The sequence below is a fragment of the Hyperoodon ampullatus genome (genome assembly GCF_949752795.1).
Source record: "Hyperoodon ampullatus genome assembly, chromosome: X".
Classification (NCBI taxonomy): domain Eukaryota; kingdom Metazoa; phylum Chordata; class Mammalia; order Artiodactyla; family Ziphiidae; genus Hyperoodon; species Hyperoodon ampullatus.
This window is the reverse complement of record NC_136913.1, coordinates 126,343,087-126,367,409: the sequence shown is the minus strand read 5'-3', so window position 1 is coordinate 126,367,409 and position 24,323 is coordinate 126,343,087. Positions and strand designations below refer to the sequence as shown.

Genomic DNA, 24,323 nt, shown 5'->3' with positions numbered 1-24,323 from the left:
TTGCACCGGACAAGTTTGCCTTGTTGTTCACAGAGATGACTCCACTGAAATCTGATTTGATGTGACATTCAGCATTTCTGGAGAATCCATTTGAGATATATCCATTTGAAGAGTGTTGCTGTATTTATTTAAAAACTGAATCTGAAGATAAGGATCCCCCTATATGTCCTTCTTAGAATTCAGTGTCAAGAAAACAGGTGTTTGGGTAGCTTTGCTTCTTTTCACCAGAAAATCACACAATATTATCCAGTGGGTCCTGCTTCTTGTTTGGGCTGCTAAATTGATTGCTCAGTTTCTATACTTCATTCATTCCAGATTCCAACCTGATTCTCTCTGCCCTCTTTTAAAATAGGTTCTCACATGTATATGAATTTGTATTTGTGCGTACTCTTATTTTTTTGCCTTTTAACTGCACTTATCAAGAAATATTTTCATATTGTATCTTAATCCTTTTAGAATTAAGCATGTTGTAATTTATAAGTAATTTAAATATCTTAAATATCATCTGGAAGATGAGTTCTTGCCATGCTGAGCTCTCAGATAAATATGCACAACCTTTCAGCAAATCTGCCAAGTCATAAGGTACGGATCCCGTTTATAGTCCAAATTGACACTTGTTCCCACAAAGAAATAAGTGATTAAAAAGTACTAAGCTCTTTATAGCCAATCTCAGGATACAAAAAAAAAAATACAGATTCATGAGCTCATTCTTCAATACTGAGTTTTGAAATATTTTGGCTAAACTAGACAGCTCTATACAACGTAACTACTGAGGATTGAAATGGTGCAAATAAAATGATGTATAAAGCAATTTATTCCAAAGGAACCTGCAGTGCCTGCCTAGGTCTTTGCTCTTTTGAGCGTTTGATCTTCATACCTGAAATGACTTAGGCTGCACATTAATAAGGTTTGGCCTAAAACTATACCCTAAAACCCTAGCCTGGGGTAAATGCAAATACTACTAAGCACAGGTTTCAGCACCCCCTTGCTATGTTTCTGGAGATGAGAGGCATTATAAATGTTAACCAACTATTAGTTCGATATTTTTTTCAAAATATATGTTGAGCCCTAATATCTAAAATAGGAAAAAGCAAAACCACCTGATATGAAACATAGATAAGAGACCCTGAACCCTAACGCAAACAGGTCCCGGGTTTGGCCATCTCTGTTCTGACGGCTCATTGTTCTTGATGTATGTGGTACTTCTGGGAAGAATGCTGATTGATCAGAGAACTCAACCCAGCACCCAGGAATTCATATGTTCATGTAGACATTAATATGTAAGACAGAAATCTGAAAAATATTTAGTTATTTGACCTCTCTGAATCTAAATTAAAAGTGACTGGCTTATAGGATTAAATGAAGTACTATGTATATCGAAGCACAGAAGATGTTTAATTATTTTTAGGAGAAAATAAAAATAAAACAATATTCGGCAAAATTTGTCATTAAATTATAGAGAGGTTACAGTTAACATCATAATTCACCACCATTTTTCACTTTAAGGTTAAACATCACTAAATATGAGCTGAAATTATTTTCTGGTTTTATTGAGACATAATTATGTAATATATAAAATATATATTATATAAATATATAAAATATAATACATAAATATTGTATATATTTAAGGTATACAATGTGATGATTTGATACCCTATATATTGTGAGATGATTATCACAATCAAGTTAATTAACACATCCATCACTGTGATGAGAAAAGAGCTATTTTGAGTTGCTGCCTAGGTATTTTACAGTATGACAACCCTGCTCACACCCAAAGTCTGGACATTTAGATAAGGATCTGAGTTTAGGATTACTGCCCCAAATTCCTGCTTTGATTTTCCTGGAGCATCTTCTAAAATAACCAATTAGAGTTGAGCCCACAAAAAGATAGTGACGTCTGCCCCAACCATCTTGTAAGTAACAGGTACTTGCTACCCTGCTCTCCATCTCCTGCTCACAGGTGACCTGGGATGGAGGACTACCCTTCCCCTGCCTCATTGCCGGGAATTGTTTTGCCATCACTATTTACAGTATGGCGTTTTGGGGGGAGTCATTCAGTGCATTTGATAATAATCCTCAAGAATAGGAGTGTGGTTGGCCTAGTCTTCACCCTCTCCAAGTTTTCCAGGATCATAAGCAATATACCCAATACAGCCCCTCTTACCACAGAAGTATCAGTAAAATTTGAATTAAACATTGGAAACACATGCCAATTGTCCCTGGAGAATTTTCACATGGAATCCACAACACGCAATGTGAATCATCAAGAATGCAACCACTGGGTGTCCACCTCATCCAGGCAGATAAAGGGTCATTATGTCCATTTTCCCCAGAGCTTCAGTTTTTGTACATCACTTCTAACCCCACCCCATCCCCGGTATACGTGGGCAATTATATCGTCTATAGCATAACTCCGATATATTCTTGTCCCTTTATGCTGTAGAGACGACTCATCCTCCTTCTTTATTGGGCATCTCCTACTCTGAGGTGGAGGGTAACCACTGAACTGCAAAGTTTGAAAAACAGTGAGTGACAATGAATTCTAATCACATAAACAAAGATGAGGACCCAAGCAGAATTCAAGATAGTACAAAGGAAATATATAGCAGCAGAAGGCACTCAATTATATTTCAACTTGTTGGAAAGATGGGCATCATCTTTCTGGTGGTCCTGCCACTTGGTACTAATAAAACAGAGCAGTAAGCGTTACCCAGCAGCCCATACTGCAGACTGCTTTACGTCAACCCTTGCTGCCTTTTGCGTTCATTAAACTTCAGGGAACAAATACAAACACGTAAAATGATTTCGGATAGCCTCCCACTTAGCCATTTGGAACCTAGATGTTTCAATCACCTCTCTCTGCATCAGCTGACATGTAGTGCAATGAACAAGATCAGATGCAATAACAAATTGAGAAAAAGAACCCAATAAAACTCCTGGCATTTGCTTTGGGCTGCCTGTTCTTTGGCAATAGCAGATGACAGCCTCTGTGCCTAGATTTTTTTCAAAACTCCTTAAGAGCTCTAACAGAAGCTTTGGTGGACAAGGAAAACATCAGGAATTGATCAAGGCTTGCATCCATTCTGCTTTGTTTCATGTAAAATGCACACTGGAAAACATGCAAAGACCTTTTTGCTTTAATCCTAATATGCTATCAAGTGATTGAAATTACCCACTTTCTGGTTGGGACCATAAAATCAACAACCCCGAGAGGAGAGGTTTGATTTGACAACTGCATTACTAAAAGATCTATGAAAAATATTAAGAACAAGTACTTTTTTATACTCATAAAAAGGCAGTGAAGAAAACTGCAAAATCACTTTTTATTTCTTGCCAAGGGCAAGAAAACATAAGCATAAAGAGCAAACCAACCACAAACAGTATGGATGTCACTCTACATTCTTCATGTTTATGCAACATGTAATGAAAAAGGCTTTCCAGAAATACAAACTATAAATACATCTCAGAGAAAAATGGAAGTGAGAAAAAAAGCTAAGGTATTGTTTTGTACAGGGATCTCACTTTTCTTCCTTGCCTTTATCTTATTTGCCTTCCCATCAAAGGAGAAAAACCACAGAGGTGACAGTAAATCTTTTTGAAGAGTTCTACTTAATCTAAAGAGTTGATATTTCTTAATGACAGTGTTAAAACAAAGATAAGCCGGGCAGCATGATGTAGGTTAAACATTCCCAAGGCAAAAGAGATTCAGCGAGAGGAGGGAGGTCAGGGATTTCAGGGCTGAAAATGTCCTGGTTATGGGGCCTATGCAATTGGTCTATCAAAAAAAGGCAGGGCTTCCCTGGTGGCGCAGTGGTTGAGAGTCCGCCTGCCGATGCAGGGGACACGGGTTCGTGTCCCGGTCCGGGAAGATCCCACATGCCACGGAGCGGCTGGGCCCGTGAGCCATGGCCGCTGAGCCTGCGTGTCCAGAGCCTGTGCTCCGCAACGGGAGAGGCCACAACAGTGAGAGGCCCGCGTATCGCAAAAACAAAACAAAACAAAACAAAAAAAACAAGAAAAGGCAATGTCAAGGAGAAACAGTTTTCCACAGGTAATTTATAAGACATGAAAGTGAGCATTCTGCTTACTTGGATGTGTAAGTACTACCAGCCTTTATAAATTTAAAGTATGGCTTAATGAGCTAAGCAGCATATTAAATCAAGAATAACATAATTCTTCTTCTAGATTAATGATAAATTTCAATATGCCTCTGAGGGAGGGGAAAAATGCCTTTAAAAGATCTACATAAAATATTTTCTTAGCTGAAGCTGCCGCTGAGTTGGATAATCAAAATGTGTTCTCGGATATGGGGATATATGTATTTGTATAGCTGATTCACTTTGTTATAAAGCAGAAACTAACACACCATTGTAAAGCAATTATACTCCAATAAAGATGTTTTTAAAAAAATGTGTTCTTGCAATTGACATGCTACTCTTCACATTACAGTGGCTATTTAAACAAATTTTTATCTTGATTTTGAGAAAACAAATGTGGTTTATTTCTATATTGATAAAATGCAGTTTTACTTCTAAATAAATGGTCTCTTATCCTGCTTTCTCCAACTCTTGTTTAAATGTTAAATAAATGTAAAAAATAGTTTCAAAGATGGTTAGCTCTGCCATCTTCCCACTCCTTAACTCTTTTATCAACCTCCAGGGTGGAATGGTGGGAAAGTGCGAAAACATTCAAGTGAAAATGAATGGACTCACTAGTCAGTGTCTAATATTGGACACCGGTGACACCCTTCTCTGGGCTTCCCTTTCTTCTTTTGCAGCAATAGCTCTATTTTCCTGTTGTGCTTTAAAATGTCAGTTATTTTTTTTAATGGGACTATCAAAATCCAAATGCATTCACTGGAAAAAAAATATATACAGCTTTATATAGCTAAATCTTATTAACCACTTACTATGCGGTAGTCACTGACCTAAACTATGTACTCGCTTATTTCTCATTTAATCCTTACAACAAACCTAAGAGGTATGTGCCCTTTTCCATTTTATAGATGATAAAATTGAGTCAAAGAAAGATTAAGACATTTAAACTATATGGAAATAAAATGGGAAAAAAAAGAACCCTGGGCTATGTGCTGTGAAGGATCAAAAAATGTTATAATCTATTAGACAAGATATATTATGACATTTATATACAAATATAGACACAAAGACCTATAGTATAAAAGAATTAAATAATAGTTATAGAGATATAAACCAAAAAACTCCAGTCTAATTCAGGCAACTGCTTAGTCAACCAGGTGCATGCATACACACGTACACTAACACACTCAGGTCCTTTACGTAATGAGCTGGGTATACATAAATAATTGTGAATGAAGAGGAAAAAGGAATGGGAGGATATTAAAGCAAGGAGGCAGATTGGCATAGATATTGTCAAATGACGAAAATAATGCAAATGAGTAACAGATTTGATGTTCTTTATTCAAGGGAAAATAATCCATGGATTGGGAGAGTACAGTGCCTCCCAAACAGTGCAGCACTGTTTGGGAGGGGTTTGAGCCAAGAGCCAGTTTTACAGAGCATTAGAAAAGGCAACATGGAAACAGGGCATGATTAGCTAGGAGGTTGGGATTTCCTTACAAGGCTAGTTGGTCCTGTTTTCTAGGGTGAGTTGAACTAGCTAACACTGAATTGGAAGATTGTGATTGGTGTATGTTAGGTTTCCCTAGACAGGTGTTTCCTGTAAGCACAGGCTGATTTGGCTTTAGATTTGTGACGTGGACAGGACCACTTAGGTGGCCTCCATGTTGAGGGTCCTGGTATATGAATGACTATTTATAGACCATATGGTCCAGTGCAATTGCTAGAGCTGGGCTAAGATTTATCTCTAACAACACGGTGACCAAAAGGGGGTAAGAGTTAAACAACAGCACTATCGACATTTTTGACATGACAATTTTGTGTCTTTCAAGTCTATTCTATGCACTTGCAGGACATTTAGCCACTGTCCTCTAAGTCATAGAGTTGTTGATTGTAGCAGCCCTCAGTCTTTATGACAATCACAATGCCTCCACACATTTCTAAATTCTCCCACTTGAGGACCACTGAGTTACAGAATTCACATCGTTCACCATCTTCTATTTAGAAAACAGTAATCAATTACTTTAGATCAGATTCTCAGTGCTGATTTTTTTTTATAATAATGTTACTTAAATGTGTATAAACAAAGCTAAGTACAAACTTGTTTTGATAACTCATAGTACTATAAAACAAAGTAAAATTTATAATTAAATGACAACGAAATCATAATATCTATGGAAACAAAAGCACTCTGTAAAACACATATAATGATACTGACTGTCATGGCTTGCGTCTTTGAGCTTTGTAATACCTATGATACCAAGGACTGTATGATGTCACAATTCTTCCCATCATTTTTCTATTGTCAAGCCATTTTCAACTCATTTTGTACAACATGTCACTGCATAATTTGGCTTTCATTGGTGCAAATACATCACTTAGATATGAAACCCACACCTAACATTTCCTCACTAGTTCAAGGCTAAGTAGTAGCACTTGGAGCCAACACAATTACAAAACTAAACACAGGCCCTGAGATCATGTGGCAATATTCAATCAAAAGATAATTCATCAGGAAATTCAGAGGTCTCCAAATTACAAAATTTTCACTGATTCACTCTCTTCATTAATAGAATTTTTCTAAGTGGTTTTTAAATTTTTTTTGCGGTACGCAGGCCTCTCACTGTTGGGGCCCCTCCCGTTGCGGAGCACAGGCTCCGGACACGCAGGCTCAGCAGCCATGGCTCTCGGGCCCAGCCGCTCTGCGGCATGTGGGATCTTCCCAGACCAGGGCACGAACCTGCGTTCCCTGCATCGGCAGGTGGACTCTCAACCACTGTGCCACCAGGGAAGCCCTCTAAGTGATTTTTAACTCTCATTTGTCCCATGTACATGCAGCCTAAGATAAACTACGTAGTTCTTTGTGGAGACATAGACCAGTATTCCAATTTAAAGAATAACAGATACTAATGAATACTAAAAACATCAGTGAGCTCTTATCACTGTCACCAATCACATGATGTGGTAAGCTTCTTTCTTCTCTTTGCAGATAAAGTTCTGCAGATAGCACTGAACACAAAAATTGGGTTTATGTCAAGTGTCATCTCCTCTTTGCATACAGCATGATCTTATTCCTGCGTTATTCTTATTTAAAGGATTCCATTTGGCAGAAACATTCTTGACTCTAGAAGAGTTTAGGAACTAAACAGACTCAGCATATTTTATACACGACCCTCTGAGACTAAACTCTGTGCTTAATATTTCTGTAGATTAGTGAGTACTTCCCAAAGTGTATTCCTCAGAATCCTAGCTTTGTTGAATATCAACTGGTTTTGCAATATTATAAGAAATATATCTTTTGATCATATATTTCTCATACATAGTTGGTCTTCGTCTACAGTTCCTGGCTCACAGCTCCCCAAACCCTTGGAATTTCCTGAGCGATAAGAGCAGTGGGAGCACCTTTTGTTATAATATCGGGCCTCTAGTTCTCAGCTCCTGCAAATGCATCAGAGCCATGAATGTGAAAAGGGCGTCTTGTTATTTACAACAGCTCCTTCCCCCCACTACTGGGTTTATGTTAATGAGGTGACTTTTGGAAAGCACCTGAGGATGGGGGCCGGTGCCAGGGGAACCAACCATGAATGGAGGGTGGAAATTTAAGTCCACCCCCTGATTTCTGGGGGTGTGTGTGCTGGAGGTTGAATCAACTATCAATGGTCAATGATTTAATCAATCACGCCTAGGTGATGAAGCCTTCATAAAAACCCAAACAGACCTGGTTCAGAGAGCTTATATGATGGTGCACATATGGAGGTGCTGGGAGAAGGTTGCATCTAGTGATGGCATGCAAGCCCCACGCCCCTTCCTCATGCCTTGTCCTACACACCTCTTCTGTCTGGCTGTTCCTGAGTTATATCTTTTTATACTCAACTGGTGATCTAGTAAGTAAAATCTTTCTGAGTTCCGTGAGCCATTGTAGCAAAATAATTGAAACCGAAGAGGGAACCTCTGATTTATAGCCAGTTGGTCAGAAACATAGGTGATAACCTATGCTTTCCACTGGCATCTGAAAGGGAGGTCAGCCTTGTAGGACTGAGCCCTTAACTTGTGGGATATGATGCTACCTTTGGGTAGTGTCAGAATTAAGTTAAATTGTAGGACACCCTGCTGGTGTCAAAGAATTGCTTGTTGGATGTGTGGGGACATCCCCAACAGTGGAATTGGTGACCAGAATCCCTTTTTAGTGTTCTCCTGAAAAAAAGGTCATCAATTGAAGCTGTGTAAGAAAGCAGTTAAGTCCTTTATTACAGGACTTTTTAGAGTTTTTAACATGCTAAAGTATATTGTACATCTCAAGGGGAAGGTGTAGTATTCTCAAATTTATTTTACCCTAAAAACTTTAATATTTCTATCGTTGTATTTATCATAATAAATTTCAAATATCATGATTCTAAAACAATGTTACTGTAGCTAGCAAAAGTTCAAATAGTGTAATAAAGGAAGAAGTAATTTGGGAGAGGTATTTGGCTCCACCACTTATTAGCTTATGATCTGGGACAAGAGCTTAACTTCTTCAAGCCTCATTTTCTATTTCTGAAAACATGGATCATAATCAAAATTATGTAATAGGGTTGTTAAGCAGATTAAACATGGTAGGTAAAAGAGCTAGCAATCAACATTAGGCACTATTATTTCTCATAGGCAATTTGATTGCCTTCTTCTCTCTTTACTGCAGTACTAATTCACCTACTCATCTGTGTAATTGCTGAAAGTTAACCAAAAACGGTTATGAAAGATGCCAATGAAAATATTCATTTATCCACTCATTCATTCAACAAATAATTATTGAAAGCCCATATGCATTAGTCACTGTGTTAAATTGTGAAGATAGGGAGATGGGTGTGACACAAAGTTCATGTCCTTGAGACACCCGTGGCTTCTTATGGGAGAGGGCCATGGAAACAGATCAGTGTCAGAGCACAGAATTCCACTCTAGCAATGTACAGGCCTCATACAGAAGAAGGTATGATAGACTATGTGGGAGGAAAGAGAGGCAGCTATGGCTTCCTGGAAAAGGTGAAAGCTGACCTTGAATTTGAAAGAAGACTCACAAGGTTAGAGGTAAGAAAAATGGGGCAAGAAAGGCACTCCAGGCTCGGGGAACACCATAGAGGCTTGAAACAGCACTGTGTGTCCTAGAAATTTTAGTTCATTATTTCTATAGCAAAAAGTACAAGGAGGACAATGATAAATGGGCCAGCAGAAAGCACCATCCCTGTACAATAAATACACGCAAACTCTTTCAAATGTTGTCTTGCTTTGCATTTCATTTTACAATTTCATTCTTGGTTGGTGAGTTAATTCATACAAGCAACTCTAAATTATAATAAGGAAAGCTAACTTACTGAACTCTTACTATGTGCCAGGCAGCATCCTAAGATCTTTACATTTGGAAACATTTAATTCTCACAACTCTCTGAGGTATACGCTGGTAACACCACTTTACAAATAAGAAAATCAAGCCAGGAAGCTGTTAAATGGCTTGTCCAAGTTCATGAAGCCAGTCAATGACAAAACCGAGATGGGCTCCAGAACCTATGTTCTTATTACCAAGCCATTCTCTCTCTCTCTCCCTGGCATTATTACTTGCCCTGCCAATCCTCCACTGCAGAATGTGACATGCTAACTTTTCAACGTTGTCTCTCAATATTTTGCCTGTTTCCTTCACAGCACTTATTCCAACTTGTAATTGCTTTTTTATTCTCTTGTTTTGATCTTTTGTCTCCCCCACTATATACAAGGTCTTTGCCTCTAGTTCACTACTGAACTCCAAGTCCTACCACAGCACTTAACATATAGTAAGCATTCAGTAAGTATGGTAAGTGAATTTCCATTTTAAAAAGACAGTGGGGGCTTCCCTGGTTGCACAGTGGTTGAGAGTCCGCCTGCCGATGCAGGGGACACGGGTTCGTGCCCCGGTCTGGGAAGATCCCACATGCCGCGGAGCGGCTGGGCCCGTGAGCCATGGCCACTGAGCCTGCGCATCCGGAGCCTGTGCTCCGCAACGGGAGAGGCCACAGCAGTGAGAGGCCCGCGTACCACAAAAAAAAAAAAAAAAAGACAGTGGTGGGGGGCAGAAAAGCTGTGCTTCTACTACAGAATTTTCTAATTGAAGAGTGCTACTAAAGGCATAATTTGAACACATTTAAACAGAAAGTGTCTGTTCTATCATAACATATCTGCTCCATAGATTTGGGGGAAAACCTTTTTTTTTTAAATAAAATACTGGTTGTTCATAAGATCTCAACACTCTCCAAACTCTAATCCTGCCCCAAATCAAAACCAGCATCACAGGAGATCGCATGACTCAGTTTTGTTCTGCCTTGTTAGTAAACAGGAAAGTCTCCGTTCACTTGGCTATGCAGTTTTCTGTTCCACAATATATATTCCTTTTAAACCACGGAGGTCAAATCTAGCAGCTCTTGTGTCAAATCCTGCAGATGTTTTATTTGGCCAACATAGTAGTTTTTAAAGAACTGAATTTCAAGATTTTTAAGTTGAGCATGTCTAACAGAGGCTAGGCCATTCCCTGCTGCCTTACACCTGACTCTACTAAACAGTTAACCGAAATGCTGGCAGCGAAGCAAAATAAACTGGTCCTGGGTCTCTCACCTTGTGGATGGAAATGCAAGTCATACAGCTGTTTGAGAAACCAGGCATCATCTTTTAAATAAAATGATACCTACTCTTTGACCCAGCATTCCTCTGTAATTTAGTGAATTGGTCATTTAAAAACATTGGCTTCCAGCCAATTGATTTTTGACTGACTGGCCTCCATCTAACATTCAGTGAATGTTAAGTATTATTTGTTTTCATGTGAACTTTTAATTACTGGCTGTGGGGAATACCGTGGTGCACTGCCTAGATACCTCTTCAGGACCAAGGAACTTATTTCCCCAGCTTCCAGGAGTGTCGGCTGCGGATGGCTCACAGCTGCAATCCTCTCTGAGCATTGCCCTTGGTCTAAAAGAGTTGCCTCACTCAAGGCTGTATCTCTTCCCGAAGGGCAGTCAGCATCAAATGACGGAGCAGTACAGAACTACAAAGGCCCTGGCCCCTAGCCTCAGTTTTGGACCACTGTGAAGGGCCATCTCGGCAACAGAGCTGCTTGTCGGATCAGATGAGGAATCTGTTACAACTGCATCACGACTCACCTTTTCCCTCTGCTCAATCCTGCCCCCACCCTTCCTCCCTCACAGGTGCTGTTTCCTACTGTATATCCTCCCCAGTCAACCTCCCGAATGCAAATTTCCCTCCTGGAGTCTGTTTCTCAGGAGCCCCATCTAACACACTTATGATGATGAGTAACATTTTAAAATAAAAGCCTATCTTTTTAGGTGTTTTGTAAATTGCAAAAGAATACATACTTGTATCTAGTGAAAAAACATAACAAAGATGTTAATCACCCTGTTGCACAGAAATAAAGTTTCCAGCACCTAAATAAATACACAAAGCCATTTACTGCAGCTTTTCTCATGGGATTGCAAAGCTGGAAATGAACTTCCACTCTCTAAATGAGGGAAATAACTAAATGATTTAGCATACACTAATACCATGGACTACTATGCATAATTTTTAAAAGTTGACTCGGTGGAATTTTGTGAAGTTTTGCTAAGTAAGAAAAACAAAGACAGAAAGAAACATTAATATATGATCCTATGTTTAAAGCATAGAAAGATAAAAAACAAAATGTGTATATGCCTATGAGTGTTGTGTGTATACGTGTGTATATCCATAGGAACATGGAGAAAAGTAGAACAGTTACCATGGGTTTGGGGGTGGGACCATACAGATGGAGTATGTTGTTTCATATGCTATAATAAGCACATTCATTTGCAATTTGAGAAACATGTGATCAAGAAAAATTGAAGCTGAAGTTTAAATTTCCACATCATTAAATGCAAATTTAAGCACAAATAGTATACAGTCATTGAGTCCTGGGAGCAGGCTCATTTGCTGGAAGGCAATTCATTGAAATCCAGCCTAATGGAAGACAAATTTGCCAAATTATTAAGTTTTAACTTCTCCTGGCCCTGCCTCTTGCTGTTGTATTTGGCAGTAGCAGGCTAAATGCAGTGGCCTTTCCCTCTTGACCCTGTCGCCATATCTCCCCTGCCCCTGACTTCACTTATGCCTCTCTTTTCTTCTCAAAAGACAGTCTTTTTTGTGAACTTGGGCCTTCCTCCTTCTGGCAATGTAAAGCCTGTAGTGAACCAATGTAGGTCAGGTTTCAGTTACTTGTCTTCTACTTTGCAGGGAATTGCTCATTTAGTAAATTGATTATCAAGGAATTTATTCCATATGACGTTACCCAGCTACTTTACGTAGTTACTGGGCCCCTGGCCCTGTACTCAGCTTTTTATCTGTGATCTCATTCAATCCTCATAAGCAGCCTTAAGAGTTAGCTACCACTACTGGCCCATTTTACAAATAGGGAAACTTGAACTTAGAGTGTTTAACTAACTTGCCCATGGACACGGAGTAAATAAGCAGCAGAGCTAAGATTCAAATTCAGATCCTGCTGACATAAAGACCAGAATTATTCCGTAGAAAAATAAAACAGTTGCCCTCTTCAACTTAGCAAATATAAGAAAAAATAATATCACTGTTGGCATGCTCATATATGTTAGAGAAAATGGCTTCAAATCTTCTGGAGTATAAGTTTCTAACATGTTTTTTAAAATCTTTAAAATGTGTGGGCTTCCCTGGTGGCGCAGTGGTTGAGAGTCCGCCTGCCGATGCAGGGAACGTGGGTTCGTGCCCCGGTCCGGGAAGATCCCACATGCCGCGGAGCAGCTGGGCCCGTGAGCCATGGCCGCTGAGCCTGCACGTCCGGAGCCTGTGCTCCGCAATGGGAGAGGCCACAACAGTGAGAGGCCCGCGTACCACAAAAAAAAAAAAAAATCTTTAAAATGTGCATTATGAGTAAACAGGCAGTTCTCTCCTAAGTAGGACTGTGCCCTCACAATAACATTCAAAGTTAAGTAAAAAGATTTTTCATCAAGTACTGCTTCAAATAGAAAAAAAGAAATATAAATAACCTAAATGTTCAACAGTAGTAAAATCTAAGATACTTGTGACAGCACAAAAACAGAAATGGTATATAATATTTTTTTAAATGAAATGTAATTTTTATAGGGGTATAATTAATTTATAACATTATATTAGTTTCAGTGTACAACACAGTGATTCAATATCTTTATAGGTTATACTTTGTTTAAAGATATTACAAAATAATGACTGTATTTCCCTGTGCTGTACAATATATCCTTGCTGCTTATTTTATACATAGCAGCTTGTCTCTCTTAATCCCATACAACTACCTTGCCCTTCTCCCCCTTCCCTATTCCCACTGATAACCACTAGATTGTTCTCTATATCTGTGAGTCTGTTTGTTTTGTTTCATACATTCATTTGATTTTTTAGATTCCACATATACGTTGTAATAGACTATTTGTCTTGCTCTGTCCTATTTACTTCACATAGTATGATAATCTCTAGGTTCATTCATGTTGCTGCAAATGGCATTATTTCTTTTTTTTAACAACTTTATTGGAGTATAATTGCTTTACATTGTTGTGTTAGTTGCTGCTGTATAACACAGTGAATCAGCTATACGTACACATATATCCCCATATTCCCTCCCTTTTGCATCTCCCTCCCACTCTCCCTATCCCACCCCTCTAGGTGGTCACAAAGCACCCAGCTGATCTCCCTGTGCTATGCAGCTGCTTCCCACTAGCTATCTATTTTACATTTGGTAGTGTATATATGTCCATGCCACTCTCTCACTTCGTCCCAGCTTACCCTTCCCCCTCCCTGTGTCCTCAAGTCCATTCTCTATGTCTGCGTCTTTATTCCTGTCCTGCCCCTACATACATCAGAACCATTTTTTTTTTTAGATTCCATATATCTGTGTTAGCATACGGTATTTGTTTTTCTCTTTCTGACTTACTTCACTCTGTATGACAGACTCTAGGTCCATCCACCTCACTACAAATACCTTAATTTCGTTTCTTTTTATGGCTGAGCAATATTCCATTCTATATATGTGCCACATCTTCTTTATCCATTCATCTGTTGATGGACACTTAAGTGGCTTCCATGCCCTGGCTATTGTAAACAGAGCTGCAATGAACATTGCGGTACATGACTTTTTTTGAATTATGGTGTTCCCAGGGTATATGCCCAGTAGTGGGATTGCTGGGTGGTATGGTAGTTCTATTTTTAGTTTTTTAAGGATCCTCCATACTGTTCTCCATAGTGGCTGTATCAATTTACATACCCAAAAACAGTGTAAGAGAGTTCCATTTTCTCTACACGCTCTCCAGCATTTATTGTTTGTAGATGGCCATTCTGACGGGTGTGAGGTGATACCTCATCATAGTTCTGATTTGTATTTCTCTAAAGATTAGTGATGTTCAGCATCCTTTCATGTGTCTGTTGGTGATCTGTATATCTTCTTTGGAGAAATGTCTATTTAGCTCTTCTGCCCTTTTTTGGATTGGGTTGTTTATTCTTTTGATATTGAGCTCCATGGGCCGCTTGTGTATTTTGGAGATTGTCAGTTGCTTCATTTGCAAATATTTTCTCCCATTCTGAGGGTTGTCTTTTCGTCTTGTTTATGGTTTCCTTTGCTGTGCAAAAGCTGTTAAGTTTCATTAGGCCCCATTTTTTTTTAATTTCCCTTTCTCTAGGAGGTGTTGACAGCTTTGACCAAGTAAGTTGACAGCTTTGACCAAGTAACATTTTTAATTTTAAGTTTTGTATTTTAGGATAATTGTAGGTTTACAGATAAGATTCATAGATAGCAGAGTTCCTGTATCCACTTCACCAAGGTTCCCCTAAAGTTAACTTCTTGTATAATCATATTTTTCAAAACTAAAAGATTAACATTTGTATAACACTATTGTATTACACTGTTGTATTGTATAACACTATTAACTAAATTACAGACTGCATTCATATGTCATCAGTTTTTCCAATAATATACTTTTTCCAGGATCCGATTTAGGATACCACACTGCATTTGACAAAGTTTTAAAATATTTGATAAAAGTCTCCTATATAAATTTTTTAAACACAATGTGTTTATAAAAACATAGAAATCACTTCAGTACCCGACATTAACAGAATTGCTATATTCTATGATGGAACAGGGTCCAGCAATTACAACTGAAGAATATCTAATAACATAGTTACATAAAATTTGATAAGTACTATGATCCCAAAGTTATATGGTAAATACAATACTATTAATTTGATAAAATTGGGTTAATACTGTGATCTCAATGCTATTAATGCTATGTTAGCATTATATAGGTGAGCATATAAAAATGCTTTTCTGCAAGTGTATTAAAATGATAGTAGTGGTTATATTTGGGTTGTATGATTATGTGAGATTTTTATATTCTCTTTAAGCTTTCCTGAGTGACAACTCCTCTCAATCAGCTCACTAAAGAGTATTCAGGGCTTCCCTGGTGGCGCAGTGGTTGAGAGTCTGCCTGCCGATGCAGGGGACACGAGTTCATGCCCTGGTCCGGGAAGATCCCACATGCCACGAAGTGGCTGGGCCCGTGGGCCCGTGGGCCGTGGCCGCTGAGCCTGCGCGTCTGGAGCCTGTGCTCCACGGCGGGAAGGGCCGCAGCAGTGAGGGGCCCGCATGCCGCAAAAAAAAAAAAAAAAAGAGTATTCAACCTTAATTTTCTGAAGTGGGAGTGAGCCACTTTTTTCAGTAAAGGGTCAGATAGTAATTATTGTAGATCTTGCAGGTCATATGGTCTCTGTCACAACGATTACTCAACTCTGCCACTGTGAAAGCAGCCACAGACAATGGCATAAAGACTCATAAAATTAATGGGCATAGCTTGTTCTAATAAAACTTTATTTACAAAAACAGTCAGCAGGCCAGGTTTGGCCTGCAGGCTGCAATTTCCTAGCCCTGTTCTAAAACATTTATTTTATTATTCCAGAATGGTAGTTACTATGTACTGTCCTTGGAAAATTGAGAAAAGTTATTCCAATCATTTCCTACTGGGCTTAATTCTTTCACTGAATGCTTTGAGAAAGGTTGCTGTATTTTCTAATTTCTTAAAAATAATCAGCTATTTCCTATATAATCAGCATTTTATTTTCAATAACATGCATTTTAAATGAAATCAATATAATACAGAGAAGGGACAAGAAGAGGACGAGATGAGTATGGATGTGAAGGTTGTACAGAAAATGATATTCAGAAGTAAGGAAGAACACTGGGTATGGAAAAGTATGGATATATTCCAGAGATATTAAGAAAGTTTGACAAATTGGTGACTCACTGATTGTGAAGGGAATGGAATTTCTTCATTGATTCTGACTTGTGTATTTGGTAGATGGTGCGAGCATCTACTCTAAATGAGAAATATGGACACAGAGGAATAGATGATGAGTACAAGTTGAGGGATTTCTCTAAGTGCTTGTTTTAGAGAGACTCTGTAGTGATGGTATTGTCTAAGTGTTCTCTGATAACATCCATTATTTGGGTCTTGAGGAGTTGATAGATGGCTGTGAGCCAGGACCCTTTATATCTCATATTAGATGACTGCTTTAAAGACTTTTGAACGAGTATGAGATCAAGCTAATTAACTATAACACACATATCTTTGGGAAATGTAAACCAGAGTCATTTTAGTATTTACCAAGATAAGAACAAAGCATCCCACCAATTTTTATGTCCTTATAATAACACCTTTATAAAATGCTCTATCATTTCTTCTGTCAGGTGAAAAGAAAAGTTGGACAAGAGATGAATTACTTTTAACTGGGAAGTCTTATGTCCATATAAACGACATTTCACATTTATAACTTAAAGATTTTGTGATTAAGCTAGATGTATACAATAGACATGTATAAATTCACTATATAATCTCCAAAAGTATAGAACAATCTCCATGATAATGGAAAAATACATCAATAAGAGAACTAACCAAAACAAGCAACAAAAAAAAATTATGGCCATGACAAAATTCACCAAAATAAATCAGCTTTGTCTTCAACATCCTCTTTCAAAGGCATCTTGGATCCAGTCGTCACAGATCCTTCATCATGCCTTTAACATCTGCCCCTCATTCCCATTCCCATAGCCCCTGTACCAGCACAGGCTCGCATTTCTTTTCTTATTACACTCACTCTCCATGCCTCTAGGCTCTCCTTACTCTTAAATCCACCTTCTAGACTGCTGCCAGGATTCATGTTTAAGCTCTCACAAATGATGTTAACTCCCTAACTACAAAAGCTCATCTCCTGCTGCTGCGGCCAAATTAGATCACTTGCAATTCCCAGAACCCTCCCTCATTCTTCAATATCTGGCGACACTCCATTTCTTAATGCTATTCATTCTTACCCATTGATCTCCTTCTCCCTTTGTCATTATCCGTGCCTGTCAAAATCCTTCGCAACCCTTAAGACTTGTCTCAAAACTCTAAATTTGTTCTTTATTGAAGCCTTTGTAACTGTGTTGTCTCACTGTAACTTGGATCACTGATGAAACTGGAGAGCAGGCCTGGACAACACAGGAGCTGCACACATTCCCTTGACTAGAAGTGGATTCCTCTACCTTGGGAAAACTTTTGTTGGGACATAAGGGACATCAGTCAAATACACACAGAAGAACAATGATATGACCCATGTCAAAGCTAATTTCCCTATGTCCTTTCCCTAGACCAGGGGTCCCCAACCCCTGGGCTGTGGACAGGTTGGTACCAGTCCGCAGCCTGTTAGGAACCGGGCCTCACAGCAGGTGAGTGGCAAGCGGGCAAGCGCGAAGCTTCATCTGCCGCTCCCCATTGCTCACATTACCGCCTGATCCATTCCCCCCACACCTCCGTGGAAAAATTGTCTTCCATGAAACCGGTCCCTGGTGCCAAAAAGGTTGGGGACCACTGCCCTATAGTTGTCTGTCTGGTTTTTGTTAGATTGTGAGCTCTACGAGAACCCAGACTTTGCTTTAAACCTCTTGGTATCCCTTGAAGAGCCTACAGCAGTGCCTTTCTCATTATCCACACTACATTGAATCCATTTCAGTGTGACTGTTTGGACAGTTAGCCACACGTAATTCACATAGTGCTGACACTGGCATAACTGCTTCTTCTGGGTCATCGGACATCATACACATTGTTTTCTAACTGTCCTTTCCTACTTCTAACCAGCATCCCTGGGCTGTACTACTATAGGCCACAGAAGGACTGAGGTCAGTGTTGTACATGGCAAAGGTTAATTAGTGGGAAATTTTTCACCTACATTTCTTCACAATTAGCTGGAAAAATGAGATACCTGTATGCAAAATGAACATAGGCAGGAGCACCGACTACTGACCAGAACAATATAGTAATGGAGAAAGACACAACAGGAATGTGATGATTAATATTTTTTAACTTTTTTTTCTTTTTTTTTCACTTTACATTTTTTACTTAGCTAATGAAGCCGTGTCCCACAGAGGCTAGAAAGATAGAGAGGCTAGTCTATTTATTAACTTATTATGCTTTCTTTGTGAACAAAAACAAAACAAACCTGGAAATAACAAATTGGAAAGAAATGCTTTAATCAAGTAGAAATACAATGTAGAAAAACAGACTGTGTCACTATAGCCCAATCACTATACTTCTTTATGCCTTTGGCCAAAAATACCATATGATAACACTGCTCAGGGCATCTTTATTACATGATCGTAGCTTTCCTCCCCAGATGGTTTTTAAGTATCTATAGCACATGAATATCCACCTGAAGACAAATGAATTATCTATTTGGTCCTAATACTAGACAGAAGACATAGAAAGCAATAATGGCTAAATATGTAGTTATTGAAAACGCCTGTCTGTAGCAGAGAATGAGCTCTCTTTAAATGTTTTATTTCCTCTCTTTCATGCCAACACGGAGAATTTTTAGTTTTATCGAGGACTGAGCCTCACCTCATCATAGAGAATTGTCTACTTTGTTGTACTACTCTTCACAAAAATCAAAATGAAGAGGATTTTAGGGATTCTGAAAAGATGTAAGACTCAGAATTTTAGAGGTAGAAGGAATCCCAGGTATAACCTTATCAAGTTTGTGGCACTGAGGCCAGCACTGTTTCAAATTAAGCTTTCTGCAGAGAGGGAACTTTCTATCTTAGCTTTAGGACCATTATTTAAATAACTCAAGTAAAAATAAAGGGCTTCTAAGTTAAAAGGACTTCCAAGGGACTCAGTTTTCTGTACAGATATATCAGTTTTTTAAAGTCTTGGCCTCTGATATTCCTCTTATAAATCTAAGATTTTATGTCTTTCTTGCACGTGATCACCTTATAGTTCACAGGAATAGAAGCCAACACATAGCAAACCTATAACACATAGTATCTGGATGCATCTTCTAAATGTTATTCTAATCCTACTGCAGGTCAAAATGAAAGCTACCACAGCTAGAAAGATTTTTCTGAGAGATTTATGAGTAGTTCCTAATTATGCCAGTCAAGCCTATTGACTTGGGGGTGGGGGGAAGAGGGCTTACCACCATTCGGGTTCCTGACAGTATAAGTTTGAACCAAAAGAATTTATAGTTGCAAGCAATTTCCCCACAAAATTACAGATTTCATGCCCTCCTCTTTCTCTCAGCACAAATACCTTCCCTGGCATAGAGATCACTCAAGGAAACTCCTGGATGTCAAAGCAGTCCCACAGTGGTTTCCTAGATGATAACTGAATCCTTCAATGAAAATGCAGGGATGCTCTTTCTTAGAAACATTCACAGTCAGCTGACAGAGCCTAAGAATGCCAATGTTTTGCCAAAGTTATGAATATATTTGAGGATTTCCACAATGCACAAAGAGTATACAAGGGGGAGATTACTTAAAGTCAAATTTTTATAATAGGAATATACATAACCTTCAATTCTCTTCTTAAAAAAATAGTTTGTTGCATGTGTACTAACTTTTTAGGTTTTCAAAATACTTTCCCATATCAGTTTTATATGATTCATACACTAAGTTAAGATAAGCCTGTTTTATTATCTCCACGTCTAGATGAGGAACTTAGGTTCAGAGAGATGAAATGACTTGCTAAAGGTCATGGCAGAAATGGAACTAAATAGCTTTCTAATACTGCTGTCTCTTTTATTTTCCGAAGTCATTCATTTGTTCTTTTTTGGGGGGGGGGGCTGCATTGGGTCTTCGTTGCTGCGTGGGCTTTCTCTAGTTGTGGTGAGCGGGGGCTACTCTTCATTGTGGTGCACAGGCTTCTCACTGTGGTGGCTTCTCTTGTTGCGGAGCACAGGCTCCAGTAGTTGTGGCGCATGGGCTCAGTAGTTGTGGCTCACAGGCTCTAGAGCGCAGGCTCGGTAGTTGTGGCACATGGACTTAGTTGCTCCACGGCATGTGGGATCTTCCCAGACCAGGGCTCGAACCTGTGTCCATTGGCAGGCAGACTCTCAACCACTGCACAACCAGGGAAGCCCCTAATACTGCTGTCTCTTAAAACACACTGAAAGAACATACAGAGAAGACAAATGTATTTGATAATTTATAGGATCAGAGGATAAATCAGACATATCTGTTACTGATGAACTCTGTTAATTCCACATCTATTAGACATTTTCCAATGGTATTAGCATTACTAGCATTACTGTTAATATTATTACCCACAATGCCAAACATGTTCATAAGTCTCCAGCCTGTAAGTCCTTATCACACTGAATGGCTCATATGACTACTCAGCTTGCCCATCAATCAATAACATTCAGCTTCTCTTTCTCCCACACCCACCACATTCGATCATTCACAAGACCCTGCCAATTCTCTCTTTTCAATAGCTCTTATCTATGTTCTTGTCTTCATACTGACACTCAGACCTAGCTCAGTCCTTCATTATTTTTCACCAGGAATAGTATAACAGACCCTTAACTGCTCCCCTCAGCCTCTAGTTTTACCCTCTCCCAATAAATACCCTTGAAACTCCCACCAGAATGACCTTTCTGAGCTCTGACCTACTCCCTGCCAAAACAAACACTATAACACTCAATCACCTTTGATTACTTCCAGGACAAAGCACAAACTGTTGAGTATGAACAAAACAAGACCTTCGTATCTTGATGCACCTAACTTTCCATCCTTCTCTCTGAAGATTTATTTTTTTCTGTACAGTGCAGGAATAGGTGATTTCTAAGATTTCCTTCCAGTCCTAACATTCTGTGATTTGCTAAAGGAAATGGCACTTGAGATGCGACAAAAAAGAAACCCTGTTTCTGAACTTTCAGAAATATCTTTGTTAGGGTAGAGTAGCAAACTTTACATACAAATCAGGGAATTGTTACCAGTCAAGAGAGGAGGCAGGCTATTGACCCAAGTGGAGTGAACAAATCCAAAGAGGATCTGATTTATCCTCCAAGCTGCAAGCCCCAAATCGGCATTAATATGATTTCCTACCAAGGAGCCCTGCATAATCAGGGCCATGAGGCTGGGTTCTCTAAGGGGCTGAATTGAGAGGTGAAGCTATTACTTGCATTAATAATTAATTAGTTGTGGTAGAAAAAAGAAGAATGTGAAACAGTACATCTGCAGAAAGTAGCTTGAGAAGGCTATTCACTGATGGGGCCAGCCATGGAAAAAGACAGAAGACTCCCTCACTCTCCCCTCCCATCCATCCTTCACATAGCAGCTTGAAGAACCTTTTTTTCAAATGCCATTTTCCTCACGATAACCTGCAGTGGGTCTGAATTAGATGCATTTTAATAGTGACTTAATGAGATCTATTTCATGGCTAATGTGATTGGCCAGGCAAAAACTGATTATTATTTTAGATTAATCAGCTTTTCAGTAGATTCTGTGACCACATGTAGACACAGTAGGCTAGCATAACTGATCAAACTGGAACCCCATTTAAACTATAGACTGATTCTCTTCTTCCTTGGCTTCTCTAGGTCCTTCCTTTCAAAGGCAGCCTTGGGCCCTTAGCCCCTCAGGCACACTGCCAAACTGAAGTAGGCATTGTTACCAAGCTCTGAGAACTCTGGGAATCTCTGCATTTTATGCTCAGAGAAATCCAGCAACATTTTCCCAAGCTTATGTATCATTCAGAGAGAAAACAAAGAGGAATAGACTACAATTCAAGTTTGTGAAAAAAAGGTCATTCAAAATAGCCAAACCTTACTTGGATGGGAAATCATAGACTCTGTTTGCATGAGGCAAGAGAAGGAAATGTAGCTATTTTGGAATAAATAAGTTACTGAGAAAATCGTTAAACATTAAAAAAAATCAACCTATTGGATTCAGAGAGTACACATGAGCTGCATTTACTACTTTGCTCAAGAGGAAGACAGAGCTGTAAGTTCCAGATTTGGGGTTTTCCGCCATTACTACGAAGAGAAAATTTAGGCAACTCTGACTATTGGTAAACATCAGTTGCTATTAGTTTTATTTAAAATGCTTCTTTCAAAGATCATTTACAACTAAAAATTTAAACACAGATTGATATTTAAAGTGCAATACTTATGTCAGAACATGTTTTACTTGACCAGGACAAAGCAATTAAAGTAGTGAAAGAAATTCTAGAAAACAGACTTGAAACTCATTGTTCTCTGAATTTTAGTGCTTAAATCTCACCATGAGTTAAGAGCATTATTTTTGTCATAGAAAAAGCCTGATCGAGACCCACACACTGAATTATAAACATGAGCAGTGAGCAATGGTTACTCATTTAAAATCCCTTATACATTTAGGAATAGTACTAGAAGACATGATTATAAAAAGTTACTTTTTTTTTCACAGCACATTTTCTGACATGGGATACCTGACAGAAAAAGATGTTTTTAGATGTTATGGTTGAACTTTAGGTATTTGGTCTATATCTTTTGAGCCAAGAAAATCAGTTTTCTTAGTTTCAAAAAGTTGGAGACTCCTTCATATGTTAGCTTTTCTTTTCCTCTGGATTTTCAATTACTTATGACTAGCGTTCCAAATTCTGATGTGATTACTGATCTGTATTTTAATTTTCCCAATTAAAGTAAATGGAAATTTTAAAAAACCTTTTTAGATTCTGTTCACAAAGGGGTGAGGACTGGATATAGAACAAGTGAGAAACTTAAGATCTAAAACATGGAAAAATAATTCCATAAAATGAGGTAAGTCTAATCTGAATCAGTATATTAGATAAATGTCACTAGTTGACAATGATAACAAATAGATTAATTTAGGTATTGCCTTTTTAAACACATTTACTGAGATAATTCACACCATCAAATTTACCCCTTTAAAGTGCAATTCAGTGGTTTTTACTATATTCACAAAGTTGTGCAACCATTACCAAAACCTAAGTTCAGAACATTTTCACCAACACAAAAGGAAACCCTGTACACATTAGTAGTCACTCAAGTATTTCCTGCCAAAACATCTTGCAAAGACTCAAAGTGTATAATTATTTTCTTAATGCATGTCATTCAAATAAATAGCTGAGCCTACTGGCTTAGTAATTTTTTAATAATCTGGCCAGCTTAGGAGAAAAGTCATAATACTAGCTAACATTATCTGTGAACTTTTGTCAGATTTTTTTAAATTAATAAACTAAACAGAATAATATCCTTAATTATATTTAGGGATGTTTGAAAAAACTGAGGATGTGGTAGAAGACTCTCCTTGCATTCAGCAACAGGAAGAACCACCAACCAACTGTAAAATACTGAAAACAATTTAAATGTTCCTTCATCTCCACCTGAGTGTTATGGAGGTTTTTTTGTTCATCTTACCAAAGAACTGGGAAAAATCAATATGATTTTCTGCAAAGGCATGATATTGAAAACATCATAAAACAAAAGCAGCCACTGTTAAGGACTAAATTGTGTCACAAAGAATTCATATGCTGAAGCCCTAATCCCCAATGTGGCTGTATTTGGAGACAGGACCTTTATAGAAATAATTAAGGTTAAATGAGGTCATAAGAGAAATAAGTCAGACAAAGACAAATACTATATGATATTACTTATATGTGGAATCTAAAAAATACAAAAGTATATACAAAACAGAAACAGCCTCATGGACATAGAAAACAAACTTCTGGTTACCAAAGGGAAGAGGGACAAATCAGAGGTATGTAATTATTAGAAACTACTATCTATAAAATAGGTAAGCAACAAGGATTTACTGTATAGCACATTATGGGTATTATATACCCATTATGTTGTAATGAACTATAATGAAATATTATCTGCGAAAGTATC

General features: G+C 38.4%; 1 pseudogene across 1 annotated transcript in view; it reads right to left on the bottom strand.

Moving 5' to 3' along the window:
* The window catches only part of LOC307069828 (tRNA pseudouridine(38/39) synthase-like), a 44,210-nt pseudogene that overhangs the window by 12,796 nt on the left and 7,091 nt on the right, over nt 1-24,323 (bottom strand). Inside the window, exon 4 of the transcript in view lies at nt 2,390-2,512. The product of the transcript in view is annotated as a tRNA pseudouridine(38/39) synthase-like (transcript). The remainder of the gene's footprint in view (nt 1-2,389; nt 2,513-24,323) is intronic.